General features: G+C 44.8%; 1 protein-coding gene across 1 annotated transcript in view; it reads left to right on the top strand.

Moving 5' to 3' along the window:
* LOC121166571 (signal transducer and activator of transcription 5B) overlaps positions 1-12,492 on the top strand; it is a 69,010-nt gene that overhangs the window by 20,341 nt on the left and 36,177 nt on the right. The gene's annotated exons all lie outside the window — the stretch shown is intronic.

The raw sequence follows: 12,492 nt of genomic DNA, 5'->3' as shown, positions 1-12,492 counted from the left end.
TCCATCTGTTGGTTCACTTCCCAAGCAGCTGCAATAGCTGGAGTCGAGCTATCTGAAGCCAGGAGCCAAGAGCTTCTTCCAGGTCTTCCACGCAGGTGCAGGGTCCCAAGGCTTTGGGCCATCCTCGACTGCTTTCCTAGGCCACAGTCAGGGAGTTGGATGGGAAGTGGGGCCACCGGGATTAGAACTAGCACCCATATGGGTTCCCGGTGCATGCAAGGTGAGGACTTTACCACTAGGCTATTACGCCAGGCCCTGTTTTCTCTTTAAATATAGACTCACAATATTTGTATCCAGTAATGCCTTGCCCCCTTCTCTGGAATTTATAATGCCCTTGTTCATTTTTTTTAAGATTTATTTATTTGAAAGGCATAATTACAGAGAGAAAAAGAGAGACAAAGAGAGAAATCTTCCATCTACTACTTCTCTCTCCAAATGGCCACAACAGCCAGAGCTGGGCCAGTCCAAGGCCAGGAGCCTGGAGCCTTTTCTGGGTCTCCCATATGAGTGCAAGGGCCCTAGAAGTTGGCCAGTCTCCATTGCTCTCCTTGGTGTGTAAGCAGGGAGCGGAACAGAAATAGAGCAGCTGGCACACAAACTAGTGCTCATATGGGGTGTCGGCACTGCAGACGGAAGTTTAACTTACTGTATCATAGCACCAACCCTTAGAGCGCCCTGTTTCTAAAGTTTACTAGACAGTATAGAGCTCTGCATCTCCCACTCCCTATCCCAGGGCCCTCTCTCAGTTCAATATGCTCGTATTGGCACTTGCTCTCGTTTTCTTTACAGCAGCAGCTGCTAATTAGTGACAGTTTTTGAGCAAGCAGCTTGGCATTTTTGGCAGGGAAGGGGACATCCTTAGCAAGTCAGGCTGTATTTTCATTTGCTAAATTTACTCTGGAAATACATGTTGAACAAAAAATAGTCCATAGCCAAGATAGCTGTAACTCGTGCACCATCTTCCTGAGTTGGCACCCTGTCCTTCAGTGGAAGAACTGTTAGGGTGTTGAAAACAAGCAGGCCTGGTGGCTTTCAGACTTTAGACCATTAGCCCTGAGTCATCCTGCCCACTTTAATCTTCACACTGGATGGCAAACCTCATTGTCTTGTTTTGGCAGAATAATAAAATCTTCCAGGATTGCATTTAGTGGCACACACGGTGACCAAAGAAGTAGATTGTTGATGAACTTGGCGCTTTTCATGTGTATTCAACTTCTTAAAAGAAAGAAACATTGGCCAGCCTCATGTCCTCACAAGCTAATCCTCCACCTACAGGGTCAGCCTCCCATATGAGCACCGATCCAAGTCCCTGCTCCACTTCCCATCCAGGTCCCAGCCTGTGACCTGGGAAAACAGCAGAGGCTGGCCCAATACTTGGGTCTCTGCATCCACCTAGCAGACCTGGAAAACCTTCTGGCTGCTGGCTAATGACTCCTGGCTTTGTACTGGCCTAGCTCTTGCTGTTGTAGCCATTTGGGGAGTGAAGCAGCAGATGTAAGATCTGTGTGTGTGTGAGTGTGTATATCATTCCCTTTGACTTTTAAATAAAAATAAATACTTTTTTAAAAAAAAGTTTAGTTTGCACAGAGGAGGTTGGTTTGCAGGATGTGGGGGTTCAGCTAATGCTGGCATTGTTGTATCTCATGGAAGTCTTGTCTTTGAAATTGCTGCAATGAGATGTTAGCGCTGTTTTACAAACTTATCCTGCTGTGTATGGATGGTACGACTCGCAATTGTATTTTCTGTGATTAGTACCGATGATGACTCAAAACCTCCGTCACAGTTTCTATAAAGTGTGATTCACTGCCATTATTCCCGTAATAAGGACTCAACTTAATGACCGCCATGATGTTAAAAATAGCATCTTGAAGGAAATAACTGACCTACCAGCCATTTCCCCCACCTTAGATTCTTTTGGTCACATGGAATTCTACCAAATCATATTTAGCATAAGTAATTGATACGATCAGCCATGTTAAGAACACCCAAGTGAGTGGGACACAATTCTTGTCCCTGCTCGTACTCTGTTAACTAGGCACCAGATAACTCAGACTTGCCTTAGTTCTTCTGCCTAACGGGGAAATGCTAATCCTGGAGGGGCAGAACACTTCAGCTTTAAAGATGAGGTGGTCAAAGGTGTTGCAGGGGTGGGTGTCTGGCACACGTGCAGGGTAAGACACTGCTCTGGACACCCACTTCCCACGTTGGAGTGCCTGAGTTCAAGTACCTACTTGGCTTCTGATCCTGGTTCCTGCTAATGTGCACACTGGAAGTAGCAGATGATGACTCAAGAACTCAACTCCCTGCCACCAATGTAGGGGACTTGGGCTTCTGACTTCAGCCTGGACCAGTCCTAGTGATCATCAGTATCTGGGGAGTGAATTGGTGAATAGGATCTCTCTCTCTCCCTCTCTCTCTCTTTCTCTCTCTCTCTCTCTCTCACACACACACATTTTCCTTCCTCTTTAAAAATATTTATTTAATTTTTTTCTGAGAGACAAATTTACTGAGAGAGAAACAGAAAGCTCAGCAGGAAAGAGAAGCCTTCAGGTGGCTGTCCCCAGTTCTGCCCACCCATCAGCTGCTATCAGTGTGACAGGAACCTGGGCATCCTCGTTTGGAGTCCAGGTTGAACACATGTCCAGCTAGTCACTGGATGTCAGCAGTCTCATAACCCTTTGAATATGTCCAAAACAGAATCCAGGCTTTTCTTCTCTGTGTAGACATCATATTTACCCGGAAGATGCTAGAAGCATTGCTGTAAATGTCAAGACAAAGGAAAGGTGCCTGTGACGTCACCATTATCTACAACTAATTGGAGAGATCTACTGAATGTGTTACCTTACAGGAAAGCAGTTATTGAGAGCTGAAAAATGGAAAATCCCAGAGATTCATGTGGTAAAACAAAATCAAATAACTCAACAGGGTTGCCTGTTACTAAAGTAATAACGCACTAAGACAGTAGCATTGCTTTAAGCCATTATTCCTTCGTTCTATTAAAAAAAATTTGAGGACCTGTAAAACAAGTTTTTTTAATTTTTATCTGAGAGACAAATTTACTGAGAGAGAAACAGAGAAATCTTCCATCCACTACTTTGTTCTCCCAATTGCCACAATGGTTGTAACTGAGTTGATTTGAAACCAGGAGCTAGGAACTTCTTCCAGGTCTCCCACATGGATGCAGGGGCCATGGGCATGAGCCATCCTCCACTGCTATCCGAGGCCACAGAGAGGGAGCCGAATCAGAAGTAGAGCAGCCAGAACTCAAACCAGTGACCATATGGGATGCTGGCACCGTAGACCAACCATTAGTTTGCAAAGTCACTGTGCTGTTCCCACACTCTGCCTTTCAAATAAATGAAATTGAGTAAACAACAACAAAAGCCTGTATTGTATGTATTCTGTTTCTAGCTAAATGTACTGGAGATTGTATGAGGCAACTTTCTTTCATGAGACTATGATATTACCAAGTGTCCTTGTCTCAGGTTTCCCTAAACATGTTGCACAACACCGTGAAACTCAGGAGTCCAGAGCATCTCCTTTAATGCCATAACTTCATGAGCCAGGAAGCTCTCCTGACACGAAAGTAATATTCAGTGTATACCAAAAAGCACATAAGCATGGTTATTTCTACATTTTTTCAAAGTACAAGTCACAGGAATTCAACATTTTATATCTGTCTGCGTCAGCATTGGGCTAAGTTCATGTTTAATTAGTGGTCTAGTATGAATACTAACTAGATGACAACTAACTTTAGCATCTTCTACTTTCCTATATTACCCCCTGGAACATTACACAAATTGTTCTTTTATTTGATGATAGTGTCCCTTTGTGGGAAATATTTCCCGCCTTTGCAAGGCCTAAGTTTAGGATCATCCATGATAAACATAGATGAGGGCTTATAACAGTGAAGAAATTGGGAGCAAACCTAACAAAGATGACGACTCTGCTTCTAATAAGAAATGTCACAGTGCTAATTCTGACCACTACTGGTCAGGATCTAGAGTCTTGGCCTCATTGCAAAGTTACCTTACCCTGGGCAGTTGTTGCTAATTCTCCATCCAATCCCTTTACATTCTAAAGCTTTTAGATAATACCTGATTGATGTAGAAGAATGGAGGTGAACCCCCAAGTGCCTCCCATGGCTTGCTTCAATGGTTTTGGAATGGTGATAACCCTTAGAAAAGGAAGTCTCATTTAAAACTTTTAAAAATTGTCTAACCATCTCTTTGTGTCTGTTGATTGCATTTTATGATAATTCACCTTATATATGATTTTTATCGTAAATAATTTGAACCAGCAGGTGTTATTTTCAAGAAAAGCTCATTTTTCTAGATGAGGATTGTTTAAATTTTTCACTTATTTGAAAGCCAGAGAGACAAGAAATCTTACGTTTATTGATTTACTCCCTAAATGCTCAGAGCAGCCTGGGATGGGTCAAGATGAAGCCAGATGATGTTTAATCCACATCTCCCATGTGCATGTCAGGAAGCTTAGCATTTGAGCCATCACTTACTGCCTCCCAGGGTTTGCATTAACAGGAGGCTGGAGCCAGTAGTCAGAGCTGAGTACTGAACCCACAGGCACTGTGACTTGGGACCATGGGTGTTTGAAAGGATCCTTATCTGACAAGCCAAAGGCCTTTAGTAAGTATGAGGCTACAGAAGTGATCTTCTAAATGGGAATCCCAGCTCCTTCAGCTGTTACTGTGGAGTTTTAAGTAGATTTCCACATCTGTAGCCTAGGGGTAGTAGCAGTTTGTAGCTGTAGCCGTGGTGGTGGTGGTGGTAGTAGCTGTTGAGGGCTTCAATGAGGCTAAGTACTAACATACAGCACATGACATGGCAGAAGTTCCTTTTCCTTCCATATTTACTTCTGCTACTGTTACTGTTATTCTGCTGTAGCCTACACTTGCTTTTCCTACTTTCCCTCAGGAATTCCTTTTCTGGTCTTTCAGATTTGGCAATGAAACCTGGAAAGGCTTGGGAATTAAATTTACTTTGTGTCCAGTGTGAACAACCTTGGGTAGTTTAATTTAGCACATATAGCAAACTTGTTGCTCCATGAACCCCAAGCTGTCTCCATCTCAAATAGGGTGTTGTCAGAGTGGGGTTAAAAGCTCCCCACCATCAAAGCCCAGGATCTTTACAACAAGAGCGAGTCTCACCAAAGCCTCACCAAAGCCTCCCGTTTCTGTTGCCGCCACAATCTAAGACTACCGTGATGGAAACCACACCAAGCCCTCCGGCTTGCTGGAGATGCCTGTCAGAAACTAGATTCAGTTGTAAAAAAAAGTTTTTTAAATCTTGACTTTTCTTCCTTCCTTCTGTACTAGTTGTTTAAAAATGACCTAATTTTTCTGCCTCTAGGAAGATTGAATGTATAGTTTCATTTATTTTGATGCTCTTTTTTTGATTTATTACTTAGGGCTGGCCTTTTGCTCAGTGGATTGAGCTATTACCCACAATGCAAGAATACCAAATAAGTGCAGTTTGAGTCCTGACTTCTCTACTTCTGATCGAGCTCCCTGCTAATGTGCCTGGGAAAGCAGTGGAGGATGGGAGTCAGCACAATGGCTCAACTGGCTAATCCTCTGCATGCAAGCACTGACTTCCTGTATAGGTACCGGTTCATGTCCTGTTTGCTCCTCTGCCCATTCAGCTCCCTGATTGTGACCTGGAAAAGCAGTGGTGGAAGATGTCCTAAAGCCTTGGGACCCTGCACCTGCCAGGGGAACCCCCAGGGAGCTCCTGGCTCCTAGTTTAGGATTGGCTCAGGACAGCCGTTGTGGCCTTTTGGGGAGTGAACCAGTGGATGGAAGGATTCCCCTCACCCCCGTCCATCAGCAGACAGAAGATCTGAGCAGATCCTCTAAACCAGGAGCTAGGAGCTTCTTCCAGGTCTCCCATGCAGTACGGGGTTCCAAGGCTTTGGCCCATTCTGCACTGCTTTCCCAGGCCACAAATAGGGAGCCGGAAGGGAAGTGGAGCAGCTAAGACACAAACTGGCGCCCATATGGGATCCGAGCGTATGCAAGGCAAGGACTTTAGCTACTAGGCTGTCATGCCAGACCCCTCTATCTCTCCTCTCTGTAAATATGCCTTTTCAATAAAAATAAATAAATCTTTAAAAAAAAAAGTGGAAGATAGTTCAAGCCCTTGAGCCCCTGCCACCTATGTGAGAAACCCAGAGAAAGTTTCAAGCTCCTGGCTTCAGCTAGCCTAGTCGCAGCTGTTGTGGCCATTGAGGGAGTGAAGCAGCAAGTAGTATATCGATCTTCCTCCCCCTTCCATTTCTACATAACTTTGGCTTTCAAATGAATAAATAAATCATTAAAATTTTTTTTTGTTTTAATGGACAGGCAGCCTGACAGAAAATATCTTCTATTACTGGTTCATTCTTGCAAACGCCTACAGCCATGTGCCTTTGCCACTTGGAAGCCAGCAGCCCGGAACTCTGAGCCTCCGAGACAGGTGGCAGAACCTACTGACTGGACCGTCATCCCTGCTGCCTCCCAGGATACATTAGCCAGAACCTAGAAGTGAAGCAGCAGGACTTACACCGGGACTGTTGTGTGATGCTTGCATCCCCAGTGGCAGCTTAACGCAGTATGCTACAATGATGGCCCTAACTCTATTAGTTTAAAACTGTCGGTGCGAGAATGCAGTACTGTTTTGAGAAGGTGGTAGGGAGTCCTCGGTGTTATTCATTGTCTATTCGGGGTTCCTCCCTAACCTGAACCTAACCCAACGATTTAAATACTTTAATTTTCTGTCTTCTTCCTCTTTGGTGATTAGCTGTGCAGTCTTTTCTTTGTATCTACATCATTGTATTCATTGTAGATGTACTTCTGCTGGGTGACTGCTTTGAAGCCTGCCAGCACCTTGTGTGTTGGACAATGCCTGACTTGACAATTAGAATGGAAAGCCAGGAATGTTTACTATAAGAAGATTTTCCATCCACTGGTTCAGTCCCCAAGTGGCTACAACAGCCGGAGCTGAGCAGATCCAATACCAGGATCCAGGAGCTTCTTCTGGGTCTCTGACATGGGTGCAGGGTCCCAAGGCTTTGGGCCATCCTCTACTGCTTTCCCAGAGCACAATCAGGAAGCTGGATGGGAAGTGGGGCTGCTGAGACATGAACTGGCACCCATGTGGAATCCTGGCGCATGCAAGACAAGGATTTAACCACTGCGCCATCGGACCAGACCCAAAATAAATTAATCTTTGAAAGAGGATCCAGCATGGTAGCCTAGCGGTTAAAGTCCTCATTTTGTATGCGCCAGGATCCCATATGAGTGCTGGTTCTAATTCCAGTGGCCCTGCTTCCCATCCAGCTTCCTGCCTGTGGCCTGTGAAAGCACTGGAGGATGGGCCAAAGCATTGAGACTTTGCATCTGCTTGGGAGACCTGGAAGAAACTCCAGGTTCCTGGCTTGGGATCAGTTCAGCTCCAGTTGTTGTGGCTGCTTGGGGTGTGAATCATTGGACAGAAAATCTTCCTCTCTGTCTCTCCTCCTCTCTGTATATCTCACTTTCCAATAAAAAAAATAAATAAAATGAATCTTTTAAAAAGGCGTCATGTATCTTCCGTACTGTCCTTGTCCTCTTCCTCGTGTTCATCTCCTGTTACCCCGGTGGTTCCTGACAGTCCCGCCGCAGCTTGCACAGTGGAGCTCCACATGATCTCGTTGCCTTCAGTTTCATCAAGTGAGCATGGATGACGTGGATGCTCTGCATCTGTCATGTGCTTTGATTTTCTTTGGAGTGTTGCTGGAAGCCAAACTATTGCACACTAGCTGCAGAAGCAGGAGGGGAAGTTGGCGAGAATTCACTGCTTTCTGTTTGGTCTGTCGGGGGCAGCTGACCTTTCGGAAGGAAGTCACTGCTGTTGGCTTCTTCCTGTAGCAGTGCAGTGTGTGAGAGAAGCCACAGGCAGAAGGCTTCTGCCGTGACCCTGGCCCACGGCTTAGGGCAGAGCTATCAGTTACGCGTGGGGAGGCTTACCGCTGCATCTGTTGTGTGCTGCGGCAACGGGAACACATGTTCAAGTTCACACTGCACAGCAGCATGGAGATGTCCTCATAGATACGTAGTGAGAACTAATCTGTATCCAGAGAAACATGGTTTATTTTAGCAAAAGTAGTTGCATTTCATTGCAGAGTGCTGGTGTTTGGTGCCATCATGAGTGTGGAGTTACCTTGTGTATAAATTTAATCCATCTAAATGTTAAAAGTCCTGCTAGGTTTTTTGGCTGGGTGGTCCTAACAGGACATTTTGACTTTCTAGGATATGAACTTTTTTTTTATGTCATTTCTTCTCAGTTTCTTGACACACCTGTTGCTTTATCGGCCCCACCTTTTCTTTTTTACTGTTTTATTTATCTTCATCTTATTTTAAAGAGTGACAAAGAAAGAGAGAAATAGATCTTCATCCACTACATCACTCATTGAGTACCTGCAACAGCCAAGGCTGGGCCAGAACCAAACCAGAAGCCTCCATGATCTCAGCCCAGGTTTTTCCACATGGTTGGCAAAGTGTGTGGCAGGGACCCAAGTCCTTGAGTCATCATCTGCTGACTTGGCAATTTGCTCACCAGCAGGAAGCTTCATTGAAAGCAGAGGAGTCAAGACTTGATCCAGGTGGCCACCCCAAGTAGTGACGTAACTGCCATGTGAAATGCCTGCCCCCCGGATCTGCCTTCTCTACAAGATATGTGTTCCTTAACCGCAGGTAGCATCACATACCTCTGGAATGGTGTTATCTGCAGGGAGCGGAGGTGTGCCTCAGAAGCAGAATGCCACCTGGTAGGCCAGCAAAGGAGGAGGAGACTTTCTCTCTTTGAACATATTTCTTGTAATCTACAGTCTAAACCAAAACATTCGGGTTCTTTATTCATTCATTTATTTCTGGAAGGACTTATATATCAGTACTTGCATATAAGCAAACAAACTAGATGATAATTCCTGGTAAATGAAGAGGATGCAGTTACCTAGAAAAGAGGCAGAATACCATCTTCTACATTGAATTTGTGCCCAAAGAACAAGTGTGTTTTCTCCGTGTATGGCTGCTGATATTCCCAGAGTGCCTGTTGATGGCAGAGATGGTTGGGAAGGGGTTAGCGCACATGCACTAGGAGCCGTGGAGACCAGTGCAGGGAGTGTGAGCTCAGGACTTTCCTGGCAAGATGGCCGGAAGTGTTCTTCCCCATCCCTGGCAGCTCTTCTGAGCCGTCCAACCTTCCTGAGGCTCAAGAGTTCAAGAGGACTGCAAACCGGCTTTGGCTTTAGATACAGATTCTTCTTGGAGATTTAAAGGCAGAGTTACAGAGAGAGAGAAAGAGAGGTCTTCCATCTGCTGTTTCACTCTTCGAGTGTGGCAATGGCCAGGCCAGAGTCAGACGCCAGAAGTCAGGAGCTTCACTGGGGTCTCCCCATGTGGGTGTGGCACCCAAGAACTTGGGCCATTTTCTCAAGGATCTCTCTTTCCCTGTAACTCTCTCATATACATAAATAAATATTTAAAGAAATTTCTTGAGAAGTATTTCAGAGGAAAAGGCCACGATGTCTGCAGCTGACTTGCACAGGACAGAGCAACAGCAGCGGTGCCAGCGAGTGCTTGAGCAAACGCAGTGACTGCCGACAGTTGGCCAGTCTAGGTGAACTGTTCATCACTCCATTCTTCCAACTTTTCAGAACACTGTTCCAGTATCAAATTTAAAGTAAAAAACTCCAAGACAAGACAAAACAATAAAAGACTAAACAGTCAAATATTAGAAGGGAGCTGGATGAGAAGTGGAGCAGCTGGGCCTCAAACTGCTGCCCACCGGGGTTTCTAGTACTGCAGGTGGTGGTTTTACATGCTGTATCTCAGCACCAGACCCCTAGAATTTGATTTCTTTGAAAATTTTTGCAATTCAGGCCTGGTGCGATAGCCAGGCTCCTGGGCCCAGTGAGATATCCTAGTGGCTAAGTCCTCACCTTGCATGTGCCAGTTCGTATCTCAGCTGCTCCACTTCCCATCCAGCTCCCTGATTGTGGCCTAGGAAAGCAGTCGAGGACGGCCCAAAGCTTTGGGACCCTGTTCCCTCATGGGATACCCAGAAGAGGCTCCTGGCTTCTGGCTTCGGATTGGCTCAGCTCTGGCCATTGCAGCCACTTGGAGAGTGAACCAGATGACAGATCTTTCTCCTCTTCTCTCTGTAAATCTGACCTTTCAATAAAAATAATAAATCTTTTTAAAATTTTTGCAATTCTGAATTGTTACTGCTTCATGTCTCACTTAAATATAAAGCAATGTTATAATCTGGGTACTGTCATTTTAGGAAAAACTTATCCCTTTTGCCTGTCCCTTTAAACAGGATTCCTGTGGAGTAGTTAGTATCAGATGTCTTGTTTGTTAATGTCATATTTGAAGTTTTACTTTTTTAAGATTTACTTATTTTATTAGAAAGGCAGATTTACAGAGAGAGGGAGAAACAGTGAGAAAGATGTTCTGTCCACTGGTTCACTCCCCAAGTGGCTACAACAGCCGGAACTGAGCAGATCCAATACCAGGAGCCAGGAGCTTCTTCTGGGTCTCCGACATGGGTGCAGGGTCCCAAGGCTTTGACTGTCCTCAACTGCTTTCCCAGGCCACAAGCAGGGAGCTGGACGGGAAGTGGGGCAGCAGGGACACAAACTGGCATCCACATGGGATTGCAGCACATGCGAGGTGAAGATTTAACCACTAGGCTATCCTGTTAGGCCCTGAAGTTTTACATTTTATACAAATTATGTTTAAAAAACAAAAAATGTGCTAAAATCCCTTCACCTAAATGTAACAACTGGCATGTGTCTTCTAGCATACTGTTGTATGTGCATTTGAAAGTGAGAGAGTTTGACATTTTCATTTAGCATTTTTATTTTTACTTAAAAAAATATGTCTGCCTCATCTTTATTGTGCAACAGAACCTTTATATTTTGTTTCAGTGGTTGCCACATATTCCATCAGATTCATAAATTCTGGCTTAACACACCACCACCACCACCACCACTACCACCATCCGGAGGGTATTTCTGGTTTCCCCTGATTGGCTGTTACACTATCTCTCTAATGTTGGTTCTGGGAGTTGACCGAGTGCAAGACAGTCTTCAAAGCAAATTTTGCTAATTGGGAACTTAACACTGAAATTCTCAATGGTGAGAGGAAGGCTGTGAACTTTAATGAGGAAAATATTGGGAACATGTTTCTTGTTTTTCCATAACGCAGATGGTCATTATTTGTGGGCTACCGCAAATGTTTCTAGTTATCTAAAAAATGTTGTTGTAGCTTCTCCCCCAGTGGGCTGCTCACGTTGCCTGCTAGACTGGAGCCCAGAGCCCATGGCAGCGCCCTTGCGGGGTGACCTCATGCTGCTTGCTCATTTTCGACACAGAGCCTGTGAAGTCCTGAGTTTGTGTCCTGCCAAGGACAGTTTCCTGATGAGTCAAATCTCTGCCCTACTTGTTGACTGTTTTGTTTTGCTTTGTCTTGGAGTTTTTTACTTTAAATTTGATACTGGAAAAAACAACAGTGTTCTGAAAAGTTGGAAGAATGGAGTGATGAACAGTTCGCCTAGACTGGCCAACTGTCGGCAGTCACTGCGTTTGCTCAAGCACTCGCTGGCACCGCTGCTGTTGCTCTGTCCTGTGCAAGTCAGCTGCAGACATCGTGGCCTTTTCCTCTGAAATACTTCTCAAGAAATTTCTTTAAATATTTATTTATGTATATGAGAGAGTTACAGGGAAAGAGAGATCCTGGCCATCCTCTGGTTTACTCCCTTGATAGCCACAACAGCTAGAGCTGTGCCAATCAGCCAGGAGCCAGGAGCTTCTTCTGAGATTCCCCACATGGATGTGGGGGTGCAAGTACTTGGGCCATGCTCCACTGCTTTCCCAGGCTCATTAGCAAAGTGCTGGATTGGAAATGAAACAGTCGGGACTGGAACCAGCACCCGTATCGGATGCTGGCATTGTGGAGGATTTTGGAGTTGCAGGGAGCAGCTTAATCCTTTGTACCACAATGCCTTCCCTAAGATTTTCTTATTCGTCCTGGTAATGTCCTTTAGCACTCTGCTATTGTAATTGGTGATTATTCTCCCTGTAGTTGCCATGTCTCTTCTGTTACCTTTGATCTAGAGAATTGTACCTTTTTCTTTTTATTGTTATTTTCCGTTTTACAATTTTGCATGCATAGGGTTTTTTCCCCATCCTCCATCTCCTTCTGTCTCCCCCATTGTCCCCTGTGTTTTGTAGTAAAATAGTTTATCAGGTACAGTCTTGACTCCAACTTTCTGCTCTTTACGTGGGTCATGACACTGTTGGTGTAGGCGGTAGTAGAAAGTTTAATATTTTGTTGCCTACGTATATTTAGAAGTTTTATTGGCAGCCTACTGTTATTTAGTAGTGGAGATGTATTTGGTCAGTTTTCTTTGATTTCTGGCACTCTGGACTCCATTACATCCTTCGTTGTGA

This window comes from Ochotona curzoniae, unplaced genomic scaffold, assembly GCF_017591425.1.
Source record: "Ochotona curzoniae isolate NIBS_2020 unplaced genomic scaffold, NIBS_Ocur_1.0 patch175, whole genome shotgun sequence".
NCBI lineage: Eukaryota > Metazoa > Chordata > Mammalia > Lagomorpha > Ochotonidae > Ochotona > Ochotona curzoniae.
This window is presented reverse-complemented; position numbering and strand designations above follow the sequence as displayed.